The sequence below is a fragment of the Scyliorhinus torazame genome, chromosome 3, assembly GCF_047496885.1.
Source record: "Scyliorhinus torazame isolate Kashiwa2021f chromosome 3, sScyTor2.1, whole genome shotgun sequence".
Taxonomy (NCBI): Eukaryota; Metazoa; Chordata; class Chondrichthyes; order Carcharhiniformes; family Scyliorhinidae; genus Scyliorhinus; species Scyliorhinus torazame.
This window is the reverse complement of record NC_092709.1, coordinates 308,170,266-308,197,959: the sequence shown is the minus strand read 5'-3', so window position 1 is coordinate 308,197,959 and position 27,694 is coordinate 308,170,266. Positions and strand designations below refer to the sequence as shown.

Genomic DNA, 27,694 nt, shown 5'->3' with positions numbered 1-27,694 from the left:
CGCTCTTTATCTAAGTTACTGGAGGATTGCCAGTACTGCCTCGACACTGATTTTACAATTTTAATGAGTACCTGTATAACGCTTCTGCACAAGGTATGATTAGCTTCCCTATATTCAAAAGCTCCGTCCCACACAGGACAGCCTCCCTCCCCACCCCCAAATCTCGAGAAATCTTAGATAGGCAAGCAAAAACAAAAACGTTGAGCGAACTGGTAAGAACAGTGGCACCAATCATTCCCAAAATGACGTACTGCATTTGCAGGTCAGTAATTTCTCAAGTGCAAGTCAGAAACGCAGATTCAGTTTACAAATGGCCAGGCTCCGAGTTGCCCGAAAGGTTCTGTGGACTTCAAATTTCAACACAAGTCTCCCTTCCACATCCCAAATTTTCTTTTAATCTCTCCTGAAAGTGAGGGATTTACATAACTTGGGAAGTAGCCCGCTAAAGGCACGGCCTCTAATGGTGGGTGAAATACACACGAGAATTAAAAGTTGGCGTACTCTGTTGATGGATCATGAATGTGAAGATAAGCAAATAGTAAGTTCCCCACTGACGAAGACTTCCGGTTGTGGCTATGCCGAGGTAGGTCGCACGTTCAGCAGCTCCCGCCAGGAACGGACTTTTGGGCTCTTTAGAGGGGCTCCAAAGGCATTTGTTCGACGGCTCCCAGTGTGGGAAGGTGACAGCAAGGTTCCCCTGGCACTGTATGGATTGGACCAGGAGTGGAGCGGTTAACAAAGTGATTCTGGTGCAGCGGAAAGTGCGAGGGAGAAGAAGCAAGATGGCAGCGGGTGGAGACCAAGCAGCATGGGCGCAGTGGTCGCAGGTGTTCCTCAAACGCTGCTTTGCGGAGCTGAAGGCAGAATTGCTAGAGACGATGAAGGCGTCGATCGACAAGCTGGTGGAGACCCAGAAGGCCCAAGGGGCGGCGATCCGGGAGGTGCGGCAAAAAACCTCGGAGAACGAGGACGAGATCTTGGGCCTGGTGGTGAAGGTGGAGGCGCACGAGGCGCTGCATAAGAGGTGGCAGGAAAAATTTGAGGATCTGGAGGAGGAAGAATCTTCAGATTCTGGGTCTCCCTGAAGGAGTGGAGGGGCTCGATGCCGGGGCATATATTGGCACGATGCTCAATTCGCTGATGGGCGCGGGAGCTTTCCCGAGGCCCCAGGAGCTGGATGCGGCTCATCAGGTCCTGGCAAGGAGACCCAAAGCCAACGAGCCGCCAAGGGCTGTAGTGGTGGGGTTCCACCGCTTTATGGACAGAGAGTGCGTCCTGAGATGGGCCAAAGAAGAACGGGGCAGCAGGTGGGAGAACACGGAGATCCGAATCTACCAGGACTGGAGTGCGGAGGCGGCTAAGAAGAGGGCTGATTTTAACCGGGCTAAGGCGGTTCTCCATCGGGAGGGGGTGAAGTTCGGGATGCTGCAGCCAGCACGATTGTGGGTCACGTTCCAAGATCGGCACCACTATTTTGAGACGCCTGATGAGGCATGGAACTTCATCCAGTCTGAAAAGTTGGACTCAAACTGAGGGTTTGTCGTGGGGGTGGGTGGGTGGGGGGGGGGTTTACTGCGTTTGGGGAATGTTCTTTTTGTTTTGGTGCTGGGTAGGGATGGGTGAATGGACTAGATTTGGGGGCTGGGGGAAGAGTGTGGGCGTCGGTGTCGGAGGGGCAGGGCCCCACGGAGGAAGGGGGGGGTGGAGGCTTGGGGATGGGGAGTTGGGTAAGGCTGCAAAAAAGGAGCTGCGCCAGAGGGGGCGGGCCGGCTCAGACAGAAAGCGCGGGCTTTTTCCCACGTTAGGGGAGGATGGGGCGGTGCTGGAGAGGAGCGCACACTGATTGCCAAGGGGTGGGGGGGGGGGGGGAATTCTCACACTGGGGGGTCGATGGAATGGCAGGAGAGGCCGGGGTCAGCAGGAGTCAGCGGACTTACGGGAGTGTCATGGGGGGAGCAAAATGGCTAGATGAGGATCTAGCGGGGGGCTGGGGGGAAACTGGGTTGCTGCTGCATTGGCCAAAGAGGAACTGGCAGTAGGAGAGGTAGTCGGGGCGGGGTTCCGCTGCCTGGGGGACTGGAGGGTGCAAGAGGCGCGGGCACGTGGCTGGCCTAGAAAAGGAGATGGCTAGTTGGCAGGGGGGAGGGGGGGGCGAGTAGCCCCCTGATCCAGCTGATAACGTGGAATGTGAGGGGCTTGAACGGGCCGGTCAAGAGGGCCTGGGTGTTCACGCACTTAAAGGGACTGAAGGCAGACGTGGTTATGTTCCAGGAGACGCATCTGAAGGTGGCAGATCAGGTTAGGCTGAGACAGGGATGGGTAGGGCAGGTCTTTCATTCAGGGCTGGATGTGAAGAACAGAGGGGTTGCAATACTGGTGAGAAAGTTGGTGTCGTTCGAGGCACTGAATATTGTAGCGGATAATGGAGGTCGATATGTGATGGTGAGTGGTAGGTTGCAGGGGGTGCGGGTGGTACTGGTGAACATATATGCCCCGAATTGGGATGATGCCGGATTTATGAAACGCATGCTGGGTCGGATTCCAGATCTGGAGGTAGGAAGCTTGATAATGGGGAGGGACTTCAACACGGTGCTGGACCCAGCACTGGACCGTTCTAGGTCCAGGACGGGCAAGAGGCCGGTTGCGGCCAATGTGCTCAGGGGGTTTATGGACCAGATGGGGGAGTGGATCCATGGAGGTTTGCCAGGCCACTGGCCAGGGAATTTTCCTTTTTTCCCCCCACGTCCATCGAGCCTACTCCCGGATAGATTTTTTCATCTTGAGTAGGGCGCTAATCCCAAAATTGGAGGGAACAGAATATTCGGCCATAGCCATCTCGGACCACGCCCCCCATTGGGTGGAGCTGGAGTTGGGGGAGGAGAGGGACCAGCGCCCGCTGTGGCGCCTCGATGTGGGACTGTTGGCGGATGAGGGGGTGTGCGGGCGGTTGCAGGGGTGTATTGAAAGATACTTGGAGGCCAACGACAACAGGGAGGTGCAGGTGGGGGTAGTCTGGGAGGTGTTGAAGGCGGTGGTCAGGGGAGAGCTAATTTCCATTAGGGCCCACAGGGAGGAGAGAGAGAGGAGGGAGAGGGAGAGGTTAGTGGGGGAGATTTTAAGGGTGGACAGGAGTTATGCAGGAGGCCCCCCGAGGAGGTGCTACTTAGGGAGCGACGGAACCTCCAGACAGAATTCGACCTGATGACCACGGGGGAAGCAGAGGCACAGTGGAGGAAAGCGCAAGGGGCGGCGTATGAGTATGGGGAGAAGGCGGGTCGGATGCTGGCACATCAGCTTCGTTAGAGGGAGGCAGCGAGGGAGATTGGTGGAGTTAGGGATAGTGGGGGGTATATGGTGCGGAGTGTGGCGAGAATAAACAAGCTATTTAGGGACTTCTATGGGGATCTGTACAGGTCTGAGCCACCAGCGGGCAAGGAGGGGATGCGACGATTCCTAGATCAGCTGAGGTTCCAGAGGGTGGAGGAGAAGCAGGTGGCTGGTTTGGGGGCACCGATTGGGTTGGAGGAGCTGGTTAAAGGATTGGGGAGCATGCAGGCGGGAAAGGCCCAGGGTCCGGATGGGTTCCCGGTTGAATTTTACGGGAAATACGTGGACCTGCTGGGCCCGTTGCTAGTGAGGACTTTTAATAAGGCGAGGGAGGAGGGGACCTTGCCCCCGACAATGTCCAGGGCGCTGATTTCTTTGATTTTGAAGCGGGACAAGGATCCATTGCAATGTGGGTCGTATAGACCAATCTCGCTCCTCAATGTTGACGCTAAGTTGCTGGCGAAGGTGCTGGCTACGAGAATTGAGGACTGTGTCCCGGGGGTGATTCATGAGGACCAGACAGGATTTGTGAAGGGTAGGCAGCTGAATGCTAATGTGCGGAGGCTCCTCAATGTGATTATGATGCCCTCGGTGGAGGGGGAAGCAGAGGTAGTGGCAGCTATGAACGCGGAGAAGGCCTTTGATCGGGTGGAGTGGGAGTATCTTTGGGAAGTGTTGCGGAGGTTTGTGTTCGGGGAGGGGTTCATCAGTTGGGTCAGGCTGCTAGATAGAGCTCATGTGGCGAGTGTGGCTCCGAACCTGCGGAGGTCAGAGTACTTTCGGCTGTACCGGGGGACGAGGCATGGGTGTCCCTTATCCCCCTTGTTGTTTGCACTGGCAATTGAGCCGCTGGCCATGGCACTGAGGGAGTCCAGGAAATGGAGGGGATTGGTTCGGGGACGACGACACCGGGTGTCGTTGTATGCCGATTACCTGATGTTGTATGTTGCGGATCCAGTGGAGGGGATGGCAGAGGTCATGCGGATCCTTAGAGAGTTTGGGGACTTTTCGGGGTATAAACTCAACGTAGGGAAGAGTGAGCTCTTTGTGGTGCATTCAGGGGGCCAGGGAAGGGGGATAGACGAGCTACCGCTGAAGAGGGCGGAAAGGAGCTTTCGGTACCTGGGGATCCAAGTAGCTAGGATTTGGGGGGCCCTGCACAAGCTCAATCTGACGCAGTTGGTGGAGCAGATGGAGGATTTGAAAAGATGGGATATGCTGCCACTCACTAGCAGGTAGGGTGCAGTCGATCAAAATGACGGTCCTTCCGAGGTTTCTCTTTGTGTTCCAGTGCCTTCCCATTTTGATCCCCATCAAACGGGTAAGCAGGAGCATCATGGGATTTGTGTGGAGGAATAAGACTCCGAGGGTGAAGAGGGTGTTTCTGGAGAGTAGCAGGGACAGGGGGCTGGCGCTGCTGAATCTACATGGCTATTATTGGGCAGCCAATGTGGCGATGATCCGTAAGTGGGTAATGGAGGGAGATGGGGCGGTGTGGAAGAGGCTAGAGATGGTGTCCTGTGTGGGCACGAGCCTGAGGGCGCTGGTGACGGCGCCGCTGCCGCTCTCGCCGACAAGGTACACCACGAGTCCGGTGGTGGCGGCGACACTGAAGATCTGGGGGCAGTGGAGGCGACACAGAGGTGAGGTGGGAGCCTCGGTTTGGTCCCCAATTCGGGAGAATCATCGATTTGTCCCGGGAAGGATGGATGGGGGATTTCGGAGCTGGCATCGGGCAGGGATTAGAAGAATGGGGGACCTGTTTATCGATGGGACGTTTGAGAGCCTAGGGGCGCTGGGGAGAAGTTTCGGATACCCCCGGGAAACGCTTTCAGGTACATGCAAGTGAGGGCGTTTGTGAGTCAGCAGGTGAGGAAATTCCCGCTGCTTCCAGCACGTAGCATTCAGGACAGGGTGATTTCGGGTGTATGGATTGGAGAAGGCAAGGTTTCGGCGATTTACCAGGAGCTGCAGGAAGGAGGAGGAGGCCTCGGTGGAGGAGTTAAAGGGCAAGTGGGTGGAGGAGCTTGGGGAGGAGACAGATGAGGGTCTGTGGGCTGATGCCCTGAGTAGGGTTAATTCTTCCTCCTCTTGCGCCAGGCTCAGCCTAATATAGTTTAAAGTTACTCACAGAGCGCATATGATAGGGGCGAGGTTGAGGAGGTTCTTTGGGGTGGAGGACAGATGTGGGAGGTGCTCAGGGAGCCCAGCAAATCACGTCCATATGTTCTGGTTGTGCCCGGCGCTGGATGGGTTTTGGAGGGGTTTTGTGAGGACTATGTCCAAGGTGTGAACGCCCAGGTCAAGCCGAGCTGGGGATTAGCATTATTTGGGGGTATTGGACGAGCCGGGAGTGCAGGAGGCGAAAGAGGCCGGTATTCTGGCCTGTGTCCCTGGTAGCCCGGTGGAGGATTTTGCTACTGTGGAAAGATGCGAAGCCCCCTAGTGTGGAAGCTTGGATCAATGACATGGCAGGGTTCATCAAGCTGGATAGGATAAAGTTTGCCTTGAGAGGGTCTGTGCAAGGGTTTTTCAGGCGGTGGCAACCGTTCCTAGACTATCTCGCAGAGCGTTAGGAGGAGGTCAGCAGCAGCAGCCCAGGGGAGGGGGAGGGGGGGGGGGGGGGGGAGAAAAGGGAGTGTTTCTTTTGGGGTGGCGTTTGGGTTAAGGTGGGGGGTTTCCGTATTTGTGTTTTTTACTGTTATATGGGGGTTATTGTATTTGGGGGAAATCCAATGTATAATTTCTGCTTGTTGTGTTTTTGTTTCTTTTTCTTGTGGGGGGGGGGGTTGTTGAAAATTTTGAATAAATATATTTTCAAAATAAAAAAGTTCCCCACTGCCAAAAACCTGGTGGCAGTGTGGCAACCAGACCAAGGGGGAAAGGGAAATGTAAAAAGGAAGAGGGAAATGGTGAGGAAAAACCAAGAGGCAAGGGCTAGGAGAGGAAAATGACAGAAAGCAGCAACAATAAGAGTGGGAGAAGGGGACAGGAAGGACAAGCTTAACTGGACCACCCACATCAATAACTTGGCAATGAATTGGAGGCAAAGCCAGGAATCTTAGGTCATAGATTTTACAGTGCAGGAGGCCCTTCAGCCCATCGAGTCTGCACCAGCCCTTGAAAAGCACACCCTACTTTAGCCCATGCCTCCATCCTATCCCCGTAACCAGTAATCCCATGTAACATTTTGGATACTGAAGCTCAATTTAGCATGGCCAATCCACCTAACCTGCACATCTTTGGATTGTGGGGGGAAACTGGGGTACTCAGAGGAAACCCACGCAGACACAAGTGCAGACTCCGCACGGTCACCCGAGGCTGGAATTGAGCCCGGGTCCCCTGAAGCCGTGAAGCAGTATTGCTAACCACTGTGCCACCATGACGTTTCCCTCTTAAAATACACAATAATCCAATGAACCTTAATTTTTAACATAACGTTTCTGTCCCAGTTTTAGTCTGTTTGGCTGTAAATAATGAAGCTAAAAAATGAATGGATGGATTTCAATGGAAGCAGATAATGGAAAGTAAAAAGCTGGCTGGTGACACAGGCTAAGCAAGTGGGGGAAATGGACACAGGAGGCCAATATGGGTGGGATTATCCACTTTGTATCGGAGAAAGGCAAACCAGAACATTTTCCAAATGTTGAGATTAGAAACTGTGGAGGAGCAGAGAGATTTGGGGTCAGTGTATAAATCATTAAAAGCTTTAATGCAAGAGGACTTCCGGTGGCGGTTATGGAGTGAGTAGTCACACATTTGGCAGCACACGCTTGAGGCTGTCTTTTCGGTTCTTTTGCCTGGTTGCTGGACAGATGTTTTGAAGGAAAAGGATGCAGGGGTAACGGAGGAAGACTGTACTCCACCGGTGAATGGATTTGCAGACCAGAAGTGGGTTTAGATGCAAGGAGCTGCAAGAGCAAGAAACTCAGAGTGCGACATGGGGGAAAAGATGGCAGAAAGCAATGGGTCGGCCCTACCAGCCCAATGGTCGACGGGGCTGTTGGTGAACTTTCTGAACAAAAAGTTCAGTCAACAGAGGAAGGAGGCTCTGGAGGACCTGGCGAAGGTGCTAGACCCACTGAAAGCGGGGATCGACCATGTGGAGCTCAGGCTGCAGACCTAGAGCCAGAAGATAGAGGAGACAGTGGGGGAGCACAAGGAGCAGCTTACCTCAGTGGCAGCCGAAATTGGGATGTTGAGAGATACCCAGAAACGGCTCAAGGAGAAAGTGGAGGACCTGGAGAACCGCTCCCGGAGACAGAATTTGAGAATTGTGGGGATGTCAGATGGCATCGAGGGAGCGGACACAGGCTCTTATGGCCAAAATGCTGGAGAAGCTATTGGGAGAGCTATTTGACTGGCCCCTGGAGATTGATCGGGCGCATAGGGCGCCGATGAGGAAGCCGCAGGCGAACGAGCCGCCAAGGGCGATGGTGGTGAGGTTACATCGATTCCTGGATAAGGAGAAGATCTTGAGGTGGGCCAGGCAGCCTGGGAGGGTAACGAGCTCCAGGTATACCAGGACCTGGGAGTGGACTTAGCCAAGAGAGCGGGATTCAACCGAGTTAAGACTGCCCACTTTAAGAAGGGGGTGGAGTTCGAGATGCTGTACCCGGCCCACCTCTCGGTGACCCACAATGGTTGCGAGTATTATTGTGAAGCACCGAAGGAGGCAATGGAGTTTGAGAGACTCAATGGACTGGCAGGAGGGCACTGAACTTTGAAGGTGTGAGGGGACGGTGGTTCTCTCTGCCCCTTGATGGGGTTGTTTTTGTTACTGCTGTTATTGCTCTGTTTCTTTGGGGGGGGGGGGGGGGGTCAGAGGAGGACTTTTCACTCGGGGGTCTTTCTTCTTTCTTGTGGGGTTCTTTGGTGGGATGCTGGAGGATCGAGCAAGGGGAGTGCCACTTTTTTCTTATTTTTATTGTTTGCACAAGGGAGGGGAATCAGTGGGGGGTAGGATGTTTGGCAATGTGGGCAAGGGCCGTCAGGCTAGCTGGGTGACCTAGGTCACGGGGGCACAGTGGGGGGGGGGGGGGGGGGGGGTTGAGCAGGTGCTCAGTGTTAGAAGGGGTTGGGATTGTTGTTTTGCTTAGGGGGGTGGGGGGAGGGGGGGACTGCTGACAGGGATGAGATTGTTGAAGCGCGATAAGGAGGGGGTTGGTGACGGTGGGCATCCGAGGGCGGGCCTGAAGAGTTGCGTGACTTGGGTCAGCCCAAGAGGGGCTATGGCTGACTGATTACATGGAATGGGAGATGACTGAATGGGCCAGTCAAGCGGCCGCGCGCATTCCCGCATTTGAGGACCATAAAGGCGGATGTGGCATTTTTTTTTAATACAGGAAACGCACCATAAGATCGGGGATCAGACTAGGCTAAGGAAAGGTTGGGAAAGCCAGGTATTCCACTCAGGATTAGACAAGACGACGCGTGGGGTGACGGTGCTAATAAATAAGCAGGTAGCGTTTGAGGTGGGGAATATAATAGCGGGTGGGAGGGGGAAGGTTTGTGATGGTGAGTGGGAAACTGGAATGGATGCCAGTGGTCTTGGTGAATGCCTGTGCCCCAAATTCATGAGATGGGTGTTAGGAAAGATTCCAGACCTCGACTCACACCGGCTGATAATGGGGAGGATGGGGAATTCTGATACTGTCATTTAGCCTAAATTGGGCTGGTCATGTCCACTGTCAGGGAGGGGATTGGCATTGGCAAGGGAGCTAGGGAGGGCGAATTGTGACAAGGATGCAGGGATCCTACAGCATGATCTGGAAAGGTTGGGCGAGTGGGCAAATCAATGGCAGATGCAGTATAATTTGGATAAGTGTGAGGTTATTCACTTTGGAAGCAAAAACAGGAAGGCAGATTACTACCTGAATGGTTGTAAATTGGGAAAGGGGAGTGTGCAGCAGGATGTGGGTGTCCTTGTGCACCAGTCCTTGAAGGTAAGTATGCTGGTGCAGCAGGCGGTAATGAAGACTAATGGTATGTTGGCCTTCATTGCGAGAGGTTTCCAGTATAGAAGCAGGGATGTGTTGCTGCAATTATACAGGGCCTTGGTGAGGCCACACCTGGAGTATTGAGTGCAGTTTTGGTCTCCTTCTCTTGAGGAAGGATGTTCTTGCTTTCGAGGGAATGCAGCGAAGGTTTACCAGACTGATTCCAGGGATGGCGAGACTGTCATATGAGGAGAGATTGACCAGGTTGGGATTGTTCTTGCTGGAGTTCAGAAGAATGAGGGGGGTTCTCAGAGACTTATAAAATTCTAACACGACTAGACAGGGCAGATGCAGGGAAGATGTTACCAATGATGTGTGTGTTCAGAACCAGGGGCCACAGTCTGAGGATTCAGGGTAAACCATTTTAGACAGGTATAAGGAGACATTTCTTCACACAAAGGGTGGTGGAGCCTGTGGAATTCATTACCACAGGAAGTAGCTGATGCTAAATCATTGAATATATTCAAGAGGTGGCTGGATATAGCACTTGGGGAGAATGGGATCAAAGGTTATGGGGAGAAAGCAGGATTAGGCTATTGAGTTGGATGATCAACCATGATCTTGATGAATGGCAGAGCAGACTCCAAGGGTCAAAGGCCTCCTCCTGCTCCTATCTTCTATGTATCTATGTAAAAGGAGAGAGTGGACCCATGGCGGTTTGGGAGGCTGAGGCAAAGGAATTTTTGTATTTCTCCCATGTGCACAGGGTGTACTCCAAGATCGGCTACTTCATGATGGATAAGACTCTGCTGGCGGGGCTGATTGGCTCGGAGTATTCGGCAACTGTGGTCTCAGACCACACACCTCATTGGGTGGGCTTTCAAATGGACCGGCGGGAGAGAGGGTGAGTTTATATTGCTACGGGCACATAGGGACAAGATGGACTGAGAATCATAGAATTTAGAGTGCAGAAGGAGGCCATTCGGCCCATTGAGTCTGCACCGGTCCTTACAAAGAGCACCCTACTCAAGCCCAAATATCTACCTTATCCACGCAACTCCCACTTAACCTTTTTGGACACTAATGGCAATTTAGCATGGCCAATCCACCTAACCTGCATATCTTTGGACTGTGGGAGGAAAACGGAGCACCCGGAGGAAACCCACGCAGACACGGGGAGAACGTGGGCAGAGATGGCGAAGTATTCAGAGGCTCCGGATGCTGGGTTGTCGAAAGAGCAGCAGAAACTCCAGATGGAGTTCAGGCTGGTGTCTACAGGTAAGGTAGAGGCGCAGTCTAGGAGTATGGGGAGAAGGAGAGTAGGATGTTGGCTCATCAACTGAGGAAGCAGGAGGCGGCGAAGGAGATTGGGATGGTGAAGGATAGGAAGGGAAAAGTGGTCTTAGTCTTGTTAGGGCTGATGGAGTTTTTTTGAGGTCTTTTATGTAAGAGGTTATCTGAATCGTAGCATTGTTCTCTTTTTGGTTGTGGTTGTGTTTGATGTGTGTGTGAGATATATATATATATTTTTATAAATGCGTTAATAAAAACATTTTTTTTTTTAAAAAAAAGCTTTAATGCAAAACAAAATCTTGCAAAAGCTAGCTTTGAAAGTCAAAAATCAGCTCACCACAAGTGTTGATTTCAAGATAGCTTTCCCACTTAAGTTTCCTGAATGTTGCTATTTTGCAGCAACACCGAATTTGGCAAAAAAGCATTTCTTACAATTTCAGTTTAAATAGCTGTGCGCCTGACACTTTCAAACATTAAGCAATGCATTAGTGCAAAAAAATTAAATGCTCCAGAGCAACAAAAACAGATTGCAATTTGGCCAAAGAACAATGGTTATCTTCCGGCCTATAAATAATTTCCACATCATCCCAGCACAGACGTGGATTTCACTCTGACTGGAGACGGACTGCTCAACAAGAACTTTTGATTTAATTACATCTCTGTCCGGAGGAACCTATTCAGAAAATCACACAGGCAAGAGATAACATTCAAAGTTTATTCTTGGCTTGGCAAGGTTGCCTTGGAGAGGTGGATGATGTAAACCATATCATATAGCTGAATCACCAAGTAGAGGTGGCAGATTCCTAACCTTAAAGGTGGTGTGTGAACTAGTTGTTTAAAAAAAAACAGCATTTTTAAGTGTGTTTTTATCTTTCCTGAGGTCGGGCCACAAAATTATCTCCTGGCATTGGGAGAGGACATTTGCATGTTATTGCCCCTCACTGTGGCCATCCACTACAATAACTATCAAACAAGTCATTGACCAGATTTATAGCCCTCAACTTAATGTCCTGAATCAAAGGAGAATTAATCACTCTGGTCACCCAGGAGTAGTAATCGCGACTCTGAAAATTATCCACTCCACTACTTGCCCAACTCTGCCCCCTCTCTCTCACCCCCCCCCCCCCTCCCCACCTCACCTTGGCTGAGAAATGTGTCTTCAAATGAGAGAAAATATTTCTAAAAATTGGGGGAAAATAACAGCATGTTCCATGTCCAGTTTGAAATCACTAGCTGTTAAAACTAGAACACACAATTCAGTGCCCCGCGTCTGTGGACGCTATTCCAGAGCTAACAAAAAGAAAGCTGTTGATTTCTTCACATACTGCTCACCAAGATATTCCTCGTCATCCCATGGCGGTGTGCAGTTCACTAAATGAAGCAATGCGTCACCATCTGAGTCACCATCATTCTGACCGCCAATGCAGCCATTTTAGGGCAAATGTTTGGCCATGCTGAGGGACCATTCCACACAGGTGAAGAGAATTACTAGCAGAGCACACATTAACCTTTCCCCAAGTGATTCCCCTTCAATTGGGGCAACATTCACCCACATTTCATACAAGGTTATCGGAAATTATCTGAAAGGAATCTGTAGTTCTGCTTTGGTCTTTCATGATTTTAGAAAAAGGAGGACAAGAAAGCTCAAGGGTATGTGTGTTAATTGCAGCAAACACAATGCTCACGTTTTTCTTCCAGTCTCAACTGCATCCTCCTGAAAAAGGGCGCACTGACTTGCCCCAGCTTTTACATAAGTGAACAAAATAAATCTCAGATTAGTGCTGAAACTTCAACAGCTGCCTTTATTTCCTCTTTGCAAATCGCTTAAATGCCCATATCTTGATTACATTTTGAATGGCATATGAATTTCAAGAAGGTCCAGTTTAAAAATAAAACATGCAACGTATCACAGTTCGCCAGATTACTTTTTTTTTTAAACTGTGGTTTGCAGCTTTGTTACGGACTATCTTTCAGAGTGCAGTAGCAGGGGCTAACAGTGGGAAGGAGCAGCATGGAAGCAGGGCTACACAGAAATAAATACAGCACAAGATACACCAGTCAGGATCACTTGTTTTCTGTTGAAGCTGATGCTGCTCTGATAATAGTTTCCACTGACTTAATGACAGAGACAAGATAAATTGCAAAGCCTTTCACATGCTCAGTTAGGAACGTTCTACCCTGTTACATACATTGGAGGGCCAACGTGGAGTGTTTAGTTTGCTGTTTTGAGGATCAGCACCCACGCCACACAGCCAAATACTTCCAGCTCTATACTCAAGTCTGTCAGATGAAGTCACCAATTTGACTGACCTAGATCACATCCAGATAAACATTTCTTACAATGGTATTAAAAATTCTCCATGCACCAGCACTGCAAACCTCAATAAGAGTAGGCAAACTCGTTGCGGGTCATTGTTGAATAGCTACCATAAAAGCCTGCAGGCCCACAGTTTAAATGAACTTGCCAATAAACCTGTATACATCTCAAACTAATTCTAAATGAACTTGGATAAATGTCAAATGTAACCAGAGCATTGCTGAAAGCAGTACTTTACAAACATCCAGATCAAACTGGAGAACCAACAGAATACAAAAATACAAGTAGATAAAAAAACCAAAGCTTCCACAGGGGGGAAATAGCCCGAAAAGCCAATGACTTGGACATGCCAGTGCCAAAGCAATGTAAACCACTTACAGCTTTCCTAGATTTAATCAGATGTCTTGTGATTAACTATGATCTAATTAAATGGTAGAGCAGGCTCCATCTGGTTGGTCTACTCCTGCTCCTATGTCATAACTAACTGTGAGTGTGCTTGCACATAAGCAGAAAATGCACAGAGACTTACATTCAAGGTTGTTTTTATTTTGAAATAAACATTTTCTGGAGTCTAGAGTTCAAATACCATCTGTAAAATTTCCTAACATTAGCATCAACCTAATAATGGCAAAGAAGCTACCCTTTTAGTAAAATCCATTTTATTTAAGAAACATTCTCAAACACAAATTATTTGACCATGAATATTTCTATAGCGTTTTCACCCTTTAAGAATCAACACCAGTGCTCTAAATTTAAAGAGTTATTACTCACCCGGTCTCCCATTCCAAAAGAAGTATTACAGAACAACTTTACACTGTGTACTAGAGGTTATTACAGTCATTACTCCTTTTTTGAATGGATGACTGAAGCTTATAATTCAGCCCTTCAGCATGACCCGAACAGTGATCTCAAAGCAGCAGAACCCAATGCAATTTCCTTTAGTTGCTAAGTGATCAAGACATACACCCTCAAACATTTACTTTTTATTTAAAAGATTAGGAGTTGGCAATCCTGCTGGAACTTTCTTCCAACCATGGGTAAAGAAATACAACATTCCCCCACTAGAACAAATTAATACTCATGGATGATAGGTAAGTGTTGGAGCAAAAAATCCAGAGTTCATTTTTTGGCCTAAATTGTGCAATGCCTGCGAAAGCTAAACAACTGTAGGTTATTCATACCAGACTGTGCACGTCTGGTTCATGCAAAGGTTATGGCAAACTGTACTACTATTCACTACATAACTCATGGTGGAAGGATAAAGGAATCCAGAAGTATTTCCTGCAAGCAGAGGACCCACCAACCATGGTTACCTAAAAAAGTTTAAAAGTCAGCACTAAACTCAAGAAAAAGTATGTAATTGAGCAAAGATGGGTGGGCAAGTCAGAATATTTTTTTAAAAGCAAAGATTGACTAAAAGATTAATAAAGGAAGGGATATAAGAGTATGAGAGAAAGCTGGCTAGAAATATAAAGACAGACAGGAAAAGTTTCTATCAATATTTCTAATAGAAACACAAACAAAGTGAGCATTGGTCCAAGAGAAAGTGGGGGGAATTAATAATGGAAAATAAGGAGATGACAGATAAATTGAACAGGTATTTTGCATCAGTCTTCACTTCTAGAGGATACAAGCAACAACCCAGTAAAAACTGTAAATCAGGAATTGGAGGGCGGGGGGGGGGGGCAAGACAATTACAAGAGAAGTGGTATTGAGCAAACGGAGCTGCAGGTTAACAAGTCCCTGGATCCTAGTGGGCAGCACAGTAGCATAGCACTGCTGCCTCTCAGCACCAGGGACCTGGGTTCAATTCCAGCCTCTGGTGACAGTGTGGAGTTTGCACATTCGCCCGGTGTCTGTGTGGGTTTCCTCCCACTGTCCAAAGATCTGCAGGTTAGGTGGATTGGCCATGATCAATGCACCGGGTTACAGGCATAGGGTCTAGGTAGAGTGCTCTTTCAGAGGGTAGTTGTAGACTTGATGGGCCTAATGGCCTCCTTCTGCATTGTAGGAAACTAGGGACTTCATTATAAGATCTTAAATGTGGCAAGTGAGATAGTTGATGTATTCACTTAAATGTTCCAAAATTCCCTCAATTTGGAGAATGTTCCATTAGATTGGAAAATAGCAAATGTAACTCCAGTTAGTTTATCTGTCATAAGAAAAATATTGTAAGCTATTAAATACATTACAGCAGGGCACTTACATAAATTCTGGGTAATCAGGCAGTCTTTTTTTTTCCCAATAAGGGCCAATCCACCTACCCTGCACATCTTTGGGTTGTGGGGGTGAGACCCAAGCAGACACAGGGAGAATGTGTAAACTCCACACGGACAGTGACCTGGAGCCATGATCAAACCCAGGTCCTCAATGCTGTGAGGCAGCAGTGCTAACCATTGCGCCACCATGCATCAGGCAGTCAGCTTGGTTTTGAGGGGGAAATCAGGTTTAACCAATTCATTGGACTTCCTTGAAGAAATAACAATGGATAACATAAAACCAGTGGACATACTGTACTTATTTTCCATAATGCTTTTGATAAGATGTCATATCAAAGGCTTTTGGAAAAAATAAAAGCTCTTGGTATTGGGGGTAGCGCATTGGCATGGATAGAAGATTGACCGGCTAACAAAAAGCAATAGTCGTAAATGGGTCACTTTCTGGTTGGCAAGATTTCTCAGGGATCAAGGCCAGAGCCTCAACTTTACAATTTATGTAAACGGACATGGATGAAGGGGCCAAAGGTATGCTTGCTAACTTTGTGTCATCAGCACTTCCAGCAAAGATAGAAAAGTATGTTGTGAAGAGGACATAAGGCTACAAAGGAATATAGGTAGGTTAAGTGTGTGTACCAAAATCTGGCAAACTGAGTGTAGTGGAAAAATGTGAATTAGTCTAATTTGGTAAGAAGGTTAAAAAAGTATACTAACTAAATTGAGAGATTGCAGAGCTCTGAGATGCAGAGGGATCTGGGTGTCCTGATGCATGAACCACAAAAGGTTAATATATAGGCACTGCAGGTAATTATGAAAACTAAAAGAATGGTATCTTGTGTTGCAAGGCAAATTAAATACGAAAGTGGGAGTTTACGCTTCAGTTGTACAAGGCATCAGGTGAGGCTACACCTGGAGTACTGTGCACAATATTGGTCTTCTTATTTAGGGGAGGTTGTAAATGAGGATGGAAGTAGTTCAGAGAAGGTTTACTCGACTAATAAGCCAAAGGGGTGGGTTGTCTTATGAGAAAAGGCGAGACAGGTTGGACATTTATCTGCTGGAATTTAGAAGAGCAAGAGATGATTTGATTAAATGCAAAATCTTGAGGGGTCTTGACTAGGTGGACATGGGAAGGATATTGCCTTTGTAGGAATAATTAGATTGAGGTCACAGTTTAAAAATAAGTGCCCACCACTTAAGGCTGATTAAGACAATTTTTCCTCAGTGAGTCTGAGTCTTTGGAACTCTGCCTCAGAAAGCAGTGAAAGTGAAGTCTTTGAACAACTTTAAGGCAGAGCTAGATAGATTCCTGATAAGCAAGGTGAAAGGATGTTGGGGGTGGGAGGGGGAATGAGAGTTGATGCTACAATCAGACCATGATCTTATTGAATTGAAGAGCAGGCTCAAAGGGCCAAGTGGTCTACTCCTGCTCCTAATTCGTATGCAAGTGATACACGTCTTTCTTGATATATGTTGAACAAATGCAACCAAGATGACAAAAAGGTGTACAAGAGAGGAAAAGATAAGATTTTGGGTTAACATGTCAACCTGCAAACTGAGATGGGCACCATTAAGGTATCCAAAACAAATTTATTTCCTTCAGTACACAGGAAAACAAAGTCACTTTTGGTAAAATTGATTTTCTAAATCTAAAAACTAAGTTTAGAATCAGATGCTGTGAATTTTTCTTTCCCAGTTTTTCTGAGGAAACCACGGCCTTGCAAACATTTCAATGGAAAATGGGAGATAAAACCAAGATTAATGGGATTACTAAGCATAGCTGAGTTATAATAAAGAATTTACCAATTGTTGACTCCATATACATCTTTTCTGGTGCATATCAGTTAGTGTCCATCATTCGTAGAGTCACTACTTCTGCTTTCATGCCCACATCTAGATCAAGGGACTGGCCATCAATGTTATTTCTTGTGGCACTATCCCCATGTTAAAGCGTGCTGCAGACCTACTGTTACAGGATATGAAATTCATTTGCTCAGACTTTTTCAACATCATTAAAAGCAGATTTCCAATAGATGTACAGCTCACCACATTATACTGGAAGTGAATTAAAATGACGACATGCTGCTCATGCGGTTTCATTTCAGAATGGGAGTCAGTTTATTTCCCTGAAATCCACCTTTACCAATGGAGTCTATTTTCTCAACAACACAATTTCTCAAACCTGCATACATCTCATGGAATCGCCCTGGAGGGAAATTTTACTGCCCACAATTAAAGTATTTCTTTAATCAAGCTAGATTGACTTTGCAAAAATCAGATTGTGGTTGCAGTTTAGCAAAGCTGGTTTCCATCAGCACAAAAGACTGGCCAACCCCGAATTTCAGACTAACTCACTTCAATTTTTCAACAGCGAAATTCACTAAAAAGACTTGCCAAATGGGAAAATTCAAAAATGCAAAGCCATACATGGCCTCAAACGACATTTTGAATCTTCCTAATACTGAAGTCACATACCATTGAATGCAATAAGTTCATAAATCATTGAATAGCTCTTTTAGGATTGACTGCTCATGATTTACATATGGGCGAACAACTGAAAAACCCTTCACATTCCCACTCAAAGAGACTTTGGTGGAATGCTGCTAGCCGTCTGTATGTCACACTGCATTCTCAGTATATGTCAGGAATCCTAAGAGTCCTATCTTTCAATACAGCTCATATGAAAAAAGACATCAAAACACATCCAATGTTTCGACACTGTTGAAGTATAAAAAGCAATATTTTTTGGCTACAAAATTGCTTCAGAAACAATTCAGCTCCTGTTGCAAAATAGCAACAGCCATGGTATAAAAACAAGGATTCAGTGCAACACCACAATGACATCATTAAACACTTTCACAGAGAAAGGACACAAAGATGAACAGTGATCCAAGATGTACCTGATTATTTATTTGATGTTCACCCAGTCTGGACACATTTTTTTGCAACCAAAATTTTCATTTTATAGATACTAAAGCAAATATGTCAATTAAAGCCAGATACACAACACGCACATATAAAACACACACAAGGGTCAAAAAATTATTGGAAAAACCATCCAGCTCACTTTTTTTTTTTTAAATGTTGAAGAAAACCATCCAGGGTAGATATAAACATTGGCTATTAATCAGCGTACTTTTTTTTTCAAATTAACAAGAGACTAATCAAAAATTGAATTCATATTCCTGCTGTATTCATTTCCCAAATGTAACTAGCCAATCCATAAAAAAAGAATGTTTTTTTTCCTCAAAAAAATTGCTTTCCTTAAAAGGCACTCACCGTTATTTCTTACCGTGTCCATTAAAGCTGAACTTCCCTCTGAGAGGTGCTGAATAACAGGGTGCCATCCACCTCCCCCCTTTCTCTGGAGAGCCTCAAGCTCCCATCCACAACACACACACAAGCCCAGGGAGCAAAACTCAACCTGATTCCCCAGCGCTTTAGACCCGCCCCCCTCCTCTCCACAGCTGCGCGTCCTCCCCAAGTCAGATTGGCTCAGCGCAGCCGTCAATCAGATGGCTCTTCTCCTCCCCTCCCCGTCACCTTAGAGAGAGAGCCCACCCGCCTAGGCGTAACCAAGCGGAATGCCGGGAGATGGAGTTCCTCCCGCTTCCCACGCATCTCCTCGCCGGAATACAAAAACTACAACCCCCACAAGGCCGTGCGAGCTCCAGACGAGAGGCCCCAACAGTCGCTTTCCCCTTCCCCCCGCAACAATAAAAACCAGTCCGTAAAAAAAAAACCCTTCCTCTGAGCCGCTATATCCTCGTTACTGCACCGGCCCTTTCATATACCTGGACATGCAACACATCTCTCCAACCAAATTACAGGACATCAAGCTCGCCTTCTAACAAAAATTCTTGCCCGGTTTTCCATTCCACCCACCCCTCTGTCTCGGAATACAGGCACATTGGTTTATGATAAAGGTGAGCAACGTACGAGTATAAGACAGCAGCTCCCATTCACATTTGCATCTTTCTCCCAACCGCCAGGAGAACTGAGCCGCCGAGGCAGCGCGGCCACTTTTATAACCTCGGCATCTACCACTCACGCAGCGTCATGGGGGGGGAAGAGACGGGTAGTCCGGACTGAATAAACGCCGAGTGCGCGGCATCCTCGACGGCACCGCCTCGATTCTGATAGAAACAATTCTCACGGGTGAAATCGATCCTTGCGGCGCTGTTATTTGTTTTAAGTGGGGCGGTGAGGAATCAACCCAATCCTCTATCCACCCCCCTCAAACTCCTGCCTGCCCGGGATGGTGCAGTCCCGGTCCGGGGTCCCAGATTATCAACAATGGAACCTCGTGGGAGCTGCAGCCGCTCAATAACTCAGAGCGGATAAAACACACAGCATTTCAAACAACCATCAGTGCAATATTGCTCATCCCATTAACCTTCTGGATCCCAGGCTACAAACCGCGTCTTAATGCAGCGCGCCCGGAATCAGCGTGCTTTGAAAGAGGCATTCAGTGTCCATATATTTAAGATACGTGTGTAAAATATAGAGATAGCGCACGTTAATTCGTGTGAAGGGACTTGCCACTTCTCGTCTCATTCAATCGTACTCAGATGTTTTTTTTGCCCCTGATAGTCAATCGAGCCTTGCTTGTCGAAATGCATATATTACTATGCGCACGTTTTTAAACCTAGGCCGAGTGGAGAAGTAAAGATTGATATTTTTTAATGATTGCATTCCATCCAGTGGGACCGAAGACTTGTTACTGCGGTTCATTGTTGATATAACGCGGAAATAATGCCTTTTTTAAAAAAAAATACTCCATCTAAACATTTATATGGTGAAAGGGCTTCGCCCGAATCCCTCTTTCATTCACAAAACTCACGGAACAAAATGTTGACCCGATTAAATATATAATTACTATTTATGCGAAGTGCGAACAGTCCCTGACACATTGCCGGCGCGCTACCAGGTCGGTGATGCCATCTGCTGGAGCTGGGGAACAGGTAAAACCCCTTATAGAATCATAGAATTTACAGTGCAGAAATTCATCAAAATAAACCACACAAAGCATTACTTCGACTGGTCTCTTTGCGGCCAATAGTTTTGAATCGGAACATAAAAGCCAGATCAATAAAACTCAATTTTTAAACATTGATCATGACTTGTGGGAGGAAACTCCGGAGCGCCCGGAGGAAACCCACGCAGACACGGGGAGAACGTGTGGTGTGGTGAATGTATAACTGCTACCTGTCATGATATTCAGGTAAACATCATGGTGCAAGCATACATACATACTGATGGACAGATCAACGGACCAATCAATACACACACAACACCACAGCCAATCACAAGCAAGAGCATACACACTATAAAACGGGGAACACGACACTTCCCACTCATTCCAGCAGGAGACAGCTCAGGGCACAGAGCTCATAGCAAGCCTCGCAGACAGCCATCATGTGCTGAGTGCCACTCCAAGATAGGTCCACAGATTCAAGGGTAATGAACAAACCACAGTAACCAGTTTACCATTGTAAATATTGTTAGTAATAAAACTGAGTTGTACTATCTGCAACCGTGTTGGTTCGTCTGTGTAGCAGAGCACCCAACATGACATTGTACCAGGATTGGAACCTGGTAACTGTGAGACCTACCTACGAATCCTCAGGAATCCGCCATCCTGCGACATGGACACGCCGCAGCCGTTACAAATCGCTGGAAACCTCGGCGTCAATTGGAAGCTGTTCAAACAGCGCTGCCAGTTCTTCCTGGAAGCCACCGAAGGGGAGAGCGCTTCGGATAACATGAAAAACTGCCCTCCTCCTCCTCCACGGCAGGTCAACACGCCATCCATGTCTACAACTCCCTGGTGTTCGCGGAAGGTGAGGACAAGACCCAAGTACAAGACGGTCCTTCTCAAACTCGAGCAACACTTCAGCATCGAGGTAAACAAGAGTTTTGAGAGGTATCTCTTCCAGCCGCGCCTGCAGGGTAAGGATGAGCCCTTTCAATCTTTCCTTACACACCTCCGTATCCTCGCGCAGTCCTGCGGTTACGAAACCACCTCCGATTCAATGATTCGGGACCAGATTGTTTTTGGGGTCACCTTGGGCGCCCTACGCCAGCAGCTCCTCAAAATTAAAGGCCTCACCCTAGCCTCTGCAATCGAAGCCTGTGTCCTTCATGAAAACGCGACCAGCCGCTACTCCCAATTACAAGCGGCCAAATCGGCGCGGCAGGGGTCCTATGAGGCCGAACGGGTCCAGGCGATCGAGTTCCTCCCGGCTCACGGCCCGGACGATGGCGGCCATTTCGCCCGCTTTCCACGGCCTCCCGTGTTTGTGCGCGCCAAAAAAGACGTCGATGCAGAGGGACTTGATGCGCAGGCATACTTGACGCAAAACCAAACTGTGCATGCGCGGTGGTGCAACGAACGCCATGATGTCACGACGTGCGGCAACTGCGGAGCCGCACATTTAAAGCCGCAATGTCTGGCAAAAAAACGACAATGCCTCTGCTGTGGCAAGATGGGCCACTAAGCTGCCTGCTGTCGAGCAGCTCAATGTGCCAATGCTCCCCAATTCCGACAACCTCGCAGGGACGTGCGGACCATTCAGCCTCCGTACTACGAGTCGTGCCCAGACGATATCAAAACCAGTGACACAGACGCCTTCCGTGTTGCGGTCATTGATAGGAACCGGATGTCTCCAGGCAGGACTCACCCGCCGATGCCAGTGAACAGTGTCAATCCGGGTGATGAATGGTGTGCCACCCTAACGGTCAACCGATCACCAATAACATTCCGTCTGGACACTGGTGCCTCCGCCAACCTAATAGCATGGTCAGCCTTCTACGCCATGAAGGTCAGACCACCAATTCGGCCATCCCGTTGCAAGATGGTCGACTACAATGGAAACGTTATCCCGGCCATGGGATCCTGCCAGCTCCAGGTGACACACAACATATTCACGGCCACACTGTCCTTCAAAATAGTCGGATCATCAAAGGACTCCCTGCTAGACGCACAGGCATGCAAGGTTCTCCACCTCGTGCAGCGGGTCCACGCTCTGTCTCCAGAAGGCACATCAGACTTCCCGGATGCAGAATTTAGGGCACAGCTTAAATCGCTCCTCGCCCACTACCAGGAGGCATTCGAGTCAAACCGGACACCACCCCGGTCATTCACGCACCTCACAGGGTCCCAGCGCCACTCAAAGACCACCTCAAGCAGCAGCTGCAGGATCTCCAGGACCAAGGGGTGCTATCCTGGGTCAGCTCCATGGTGTGTGTAAGAAGCCCTCTGGCGAACTCCGGATCTGCATTGACCCGAAAGACCTCAACAACAATATAATGAGTGAACACTACCCCATACCCGAACGGGAAGAGATCACGAGCGAAATGGCCCGGGCTAAAATCTTTACAAAGCTGGATGCCTCGAAGGGTTTTTGGAAGATCCAACTGGACCAGTCCAGCAGGAAGCTGTGCACCTTCAACATTCCTTTCGGCAGGTTCTGCTATAACAGAATGCCATTTGGCATCATCTCGGCATCCGGGGTCTTTCACAGGATCATAGAACAGATGATGGAGGGCATCGAAGGGGTGCGCGTCTATGTTGATGATGTCATCTGGTCCACCACACCACAGGAGCACATCAATCGTCTCCAGCGCATCTTTACGCGGATACGGGAAAACGGCCTGCGCCTCAACCGAGCCAAGTGTTCTTTCGGCCAAACCGAAAGTTTCTGGGGGACCACATATCCCGGTCAGGGGTCCGTCCGGATGCAGACGAGGTGAGCGCCATTACAGCCATGCCGCAGCCGGCAGACAAGAAAGCAGTGCTACGCTTCCTAGGCATGGTCAACTTCCTGGGGAAGTTCATTCCCAACCTTGCCTCCCACACGACAGCTCTTCGCCACCTAGTCAAGAAGTCCACGGAGTTCCAGTGGCTGCCCACACACCAGAAGGAATGAGAGGAACTCAAAATTAAGCTCACCACAGCCCCGGTATTGCCGTTTTTCGACACATCTCGTGACACTAAAATTTCGACTGATGCCAGCCAGTCTGGCCTTGGGGCGGTACTCCTACAGCGGGATGACACTGCGTCATGGGCCCCGGTCGCCTATGCCTCGCGGGCCATGACCCTCACAGAACAGCACTACGCGCAGATCGAGAAGGAGTGCCTGGGTTTGCTAACCGGAATAGACAAGTTCCATGACTACGTGTATGGTCTCCCCCAGTTTACCATTGAGACTGACCATCACCCCCTGGTCAGCATCATACATAAGGACCTGAACGAGATGACCCCTCGCCTCCAGCGCATCCTACTCCAACTCTGGAGGTACGACTTCCAACTGGTCTACACCCCGGGAAAGGACCTTATCATTGCGGATGCCCTATCTAGAGCAGTGAGCACACCGCCCGACTCTGAGGGATTCGTCTGTCAGGTCGAAGCGCAGGTGGCCTTCACATCAGCAAATCTGCCAGCCGATGACTCCAGTCTGGCCCGTATTCGCCGAGAGACTGCGGCTGACCCCCTTCTACAATGTGTTATGTGCCACATGACGGGAGGGTGGCTCAAAGGACAGTGCCCGCAGTGCTACAATGTCCGGGACGACTTGGCCGTCATTGATGGTGTCCTCCTAAAGCTGGGCCAGATTGTGATGCCGCACAGCATGCACAAGCTGGTCCTCGACCAACTACACAAAGGGCATCTGGGGGTCGAGAAGTGCAGACTGAGGGGCCGAGAGGCGGTATACTGGCTGGGCATCAGTGATGACATTGCCAATATGGTGCTCAACTGCCCCACCTGCCAAAGGTTTCAGCCGGTGCAACCTCCTGAGACGCTTCAGCCCCATGAGCTGGTGATGTCTCCGTGGGCGAAGGTGGGTGTGGACCTGTTTCACGTGCTCGGCAGGGACTATGTAATCGTCGTAGATTACTTTTCAAACTATCCCGAGGTCCTACGCCTGCACGATTTGACATCGTCCGCTGTCATAAGGGCCTGCAAAGACACCTTCGCTCGCCACGGCATTCCGATTACTGTCATGTCGGACAATGGGCCCTGTTTTGCCAGCCAGGAATGGTCATCCTTTGCTGCTTCGTATGGCTTCACACACGTGACGTCCAGCCTCTGCATCCCCAGTCCAATGGAAAGGCGGAGAAAGGCACTCACATCATCAAGCGGCTCCTCTGCAAGGTTGCTGCTGCCGGATCGGACTTCTGCTTAGCCCTGCTAGCCTATCGCTTGGCCCCACTGGACTCTCACCAGCTTGATGATGTGAACGCCCTTCTCCGCCTTTCCATTGGACTGGTGATGCAGAGTTGTACCATCCGCAACCGTGTTGGTTCGTCTGTGTAGCAGAGCACCCAACACGACACTATCATTCACCATTGTATTGCATTACATTGTATTGTATTATGTTGATGCCCTTGTGGGCTCCGCCCCCTCGGGGGAGGTATGTAGATCTGAAGCCTGTAGGCGGCACTCAGTACAGCGCAGTCGCAGGCAGGCACAGATCTAGCTGATTAAAACCACTGATCACTTCTATTCATCGTCTCATGTGAATTGATAGCTGATTAAATTGATGCGACTAAGATATCGCTATGGAAGTTGCCCTCAAACCTGATTGACTGGAACTCGACCGACTGGCAGCTGAAGCCAAAGGAATCTTTTTGCACTGGCTCCGCTGCTTTGAGGCCTACCTCGCTGCCTCCCCCTCGCCCACCTTCACCGAGGCACAGAAGCCGAGCCTCCTCCATGCCCTGGTGAGCCATCGAATCTTCGTATTTATCGAGGAAGCGACCACGTACGCAGACGCAGTCGCGATCCTGAAAAGACATTACGTCAAGCCGGTGAACGAAGTGTTCGCGTGGCATCTCCTCACCACTCGTCGTCAATGCCCCGGGGAATCGCTGGAGGAATACCTACGCAACCTGAGGGTACTCGCTCGAAACTGAAATTACAAGGATGCCACGGCCTCGCAGCATATGGAACTCGCCATCCAGGACACATGTCAGCCAGCGCCTGCTCAAAGGGTGCCCTCAACCTAGAAGAGACGGTAAAACTATCCACCTCATTAGAAGTAGCTTTCCAGAGCCTAAATGATTTCCCCTCCGACCACTCGATTCCCTCGTGGTCACCCGACCTGAGGGTGCCCTAAGCCTGTGCCGCGCGGCTGCCCGCCCAACCCGGGGTGCCGCCCTGCTATTTCTGCGGTCAGGACCAGCACCCCAAGCAGCGTTGCCCGGCTCGGACCCCGACCTGCAGCGACTGCGGCAAGAAAGGACACTTCACCAAAGTCTGCTTGGCCCAACTCAAAGCTCCTAAATTGCAGGCCCGAATCACAGACTCACAGTCCTGCAGACCCCGCAGCTTGGCTGCGTGCCTGCCAGTACCGCCCCCTTCTGATGCATCATCCGCCTTGTGCTATCCGTGGGGACCGCCATCTTTAACCCTACCCGACACGTGTGACTCATGGGGGCCGCCATCTTCAACGCCGCCCGACACGTGCGACCGACGGGGGCCGCCATCTTGGGACCACCCCGCTACCTCCGACCACGCCGGCTACCCGCAGCTCGGCGCTGTAACCTTCGACCAGTCACGGCCCAAGCACCTCAAGAACTCTATGATGACCGTCCGGGTCAGTGGGCATGAAACGCCCTGTCTGTTTGACTCTGGGAGCATGGAGAGCTTCATACATCCAGACACGGTATGGCGCTGTTCTCTCCAGATTTCCCCCGCATCCCAAACAATCTCCCTTGCTTCCGGATCACATTCAGTGCAGATCCGGGGGTACTGTGTCGCGAACCTCGCGATACAGGGGGCCCAGTACGCCAATTTTAAACTCTATGTCCTCCCCCATCTCTGCGTTCCTCTCCTGTTAGGACTGGACTTCCAGTCAACCTCAGGAGCCTGACCCTGAAGTTCGGCGGGCCCCTACCCCCTCTCACCGGATGTAGCCTCGCGACCCGTAAGGTCACCCCTCCCTCGCTCTTCGCGGACCTCACCGCCGACTGTAAACCCGTCGCCACCAGGAGCAGGCGGTATAGTGTCCAGGACAGGACTTTTATCAAGTCAGAGGTCCAGCGGCTCTTGAGGGAGGGGATCATCGAGGCCAGTAATAGCCCCTGGAGAGCCCAAGTGGTGGTCGTCAGGACCGGGGAAAAGTACCGGATGGTTATAGGCTCCAGCCAAACCATAAATTGGTACACGCAACTTGATGCAAACCCCCTTCCCCGGATAGCGGACATGGTGAATCAGATTGCACACTACCGAGTTTTCTCCACGGTAGATCTGAAGTCCGCATACCACCAGCTCCCAATCCGCCCGGGGGATCGCCACTACACTGCCTTTGAGGCAGACGGCCGCCTCTTCCACTTCCTCAGGGTTCCCTTCGGCATCACCAATGGGGTCTCGGTGTTCCAAAGAACGATGGACTGAATGGTGGACCAGTACGGGCTGCGGGCCATGTTTCCGTACTTAGATAACGTCACCATCTGCGGCCATGATTAGCAGGACCACGACGCCAACTTCCAGAAGTTCCTCCAAACCGCCCAAGCCCTCAATTTCACCTACAACAAGGAGAAATGCATTTTCCGCACAACCCGACTAGCCATCCTCGGCTATGTCTTGGAAAACGGAGTCCTAGGGCCTGACCCCGACTGCATGCGCCCCCTCCTGCATCTCCCCCTCCCCCACTGCCCCAAGGTCCTGAAAAGATGCCTGGGGTTCTTTTCATATTATGGCCAGTGGGTCCCCAACAATGCGGACAAAGCCCGCCCACTTATCAAAGCCACTATCTTCCCCCTGACGACTGAGGCCCGCCTGGCCTTCATCCGCATCAAGGCAGACATTACCAAAGCCGCGATGCACGCGGTGGACGAGTTCATCCACTTGCAGGTGGAGAGCGACACGTTAGATGTCGCCCTGGCCGCTACCCTTAACCAGGCAGGTAGGCCCGTGGCCTTTTTTTCCCGTATCCTCAACGCCTCTGAGATTCGACACTCCTCAGTTGAAAAAGAAGCTCAAGCCATTGTGGAAACTGTGCGGCATTGGAGGCACTACCTGGCTGGTAGGAGGTTCACCCTCATCACCGACCAACGGTCGGTAACCTTTATGTTCAACAACACACAGCGGGGCAAGCTCAAGAATGATAAAATCTTGAGGTGGAGAATCAAACTCTCCACCTATAATTACGATATTGTGTATCGTCCGGGGAAGCTCAACGGGCCCCCAGAATTCCTGTCCCGCGGTACATGCGCCAGTGCGCAAGGTGACCGACTCCGGGCCATCCGCAATGACCTCTGTCACCCGGCTTCTCCACTACATCAAGGCTCGCAACCTGCCCTACTCCACCGAGGAGGTCAGGGCCATGACCAGGGACTGCCAAGTCTGCGTGGAGTGCAAGCCGCACTTCTATCGACCAGACAAGGCCCACCTGGTGAAGGCATCCCGCCCCTTTGAACGCCTCAGCGCGATTTCAAAGGGCCCCTCTCCTCCACTGACCGCAATGTGTATTTTCTTAACGTCGTTGATGAACCAGGGGTTCAGGATTCAGGGTATGGAAATGGATTCAGGGTGAACCATTTCGGACAGAGATAAGGAGAAATTTCTTCATACAAAGAGTGGCGAGCCTGTGGAA

General features: G+C 49.7%; 1 protein-coding gene across 3 annotated transcripts in view; it reads right to left on the bottom strand.

The window, feature by feature from the left end:
* LOC140409230 (protein FAM53A-like) overlaps nucleotides 1-19,100 on the bottom strand; it is a 148,503-nt gene extending 129,403 nt beyond the window's left edge. Inside the window, exon 1 of one of the 3 annotated variants that reach the window (XM_072497535.1) lies at nucleotides 19,032-19,100. The gene's annotated coding sequence lies outside the window, so the exon portion shown is untranslated. Of the gene's footprint in view, nucleotides 1-18,371; nucleotides 18,548-19,031 lie in introns of those variants that run through there. The other 2 variants (XM_072497537.1, XM_072497538.1) reach the window with 2 other exon arrangements.
* Between the last annotated feature and the right edge of the window lie 8,594 nt (nucleotides 19,101-27,694).